The sequence below is a fragment of the Penaeus monodon genome, chromosome 28, assembly GCF_015228065.2.
Source record: "Penaeus monodon isolate SGIC_2016 chromosome 28, NSTDA_Pmon_1, whole genome shotgun sequence".
NCBI lineage: Eukaryota > Metazoa > Arthropoda > Malacostraca > Decapoda > Penaeidae > Penaeus > Penaeus monodon.
The window spans coordinates 9,999,385-9,999,624 of record NC_051413.1 but is presented as its reverse complement, the minus strand read 5'-3'; positions in this window follow the sequence as shown (position 1 = coordinate 9,999,624).

Genomic DNA, 240 nt, shown 5'->3' with positions numbered 1-240 from the left:
AAGCCACCGATGAACACAACCCAAAGCTGGACAAAGCCATAGACTGGGATTACAGTCTCGTATTATATAGACCTTGGATTAAGACAAGGACAGTTAACACAGGTTCTATATGGGGGAACCTGTGCTTTTTTCCTTGGTTTTAAGCTAGCAGACTGTTACTCTGCTGAATTTAGGAACGATAACAAACCTCTAGTTGGGACGTTATAGAAGAGACATGCACAACAATTTAAAGGGAAGACT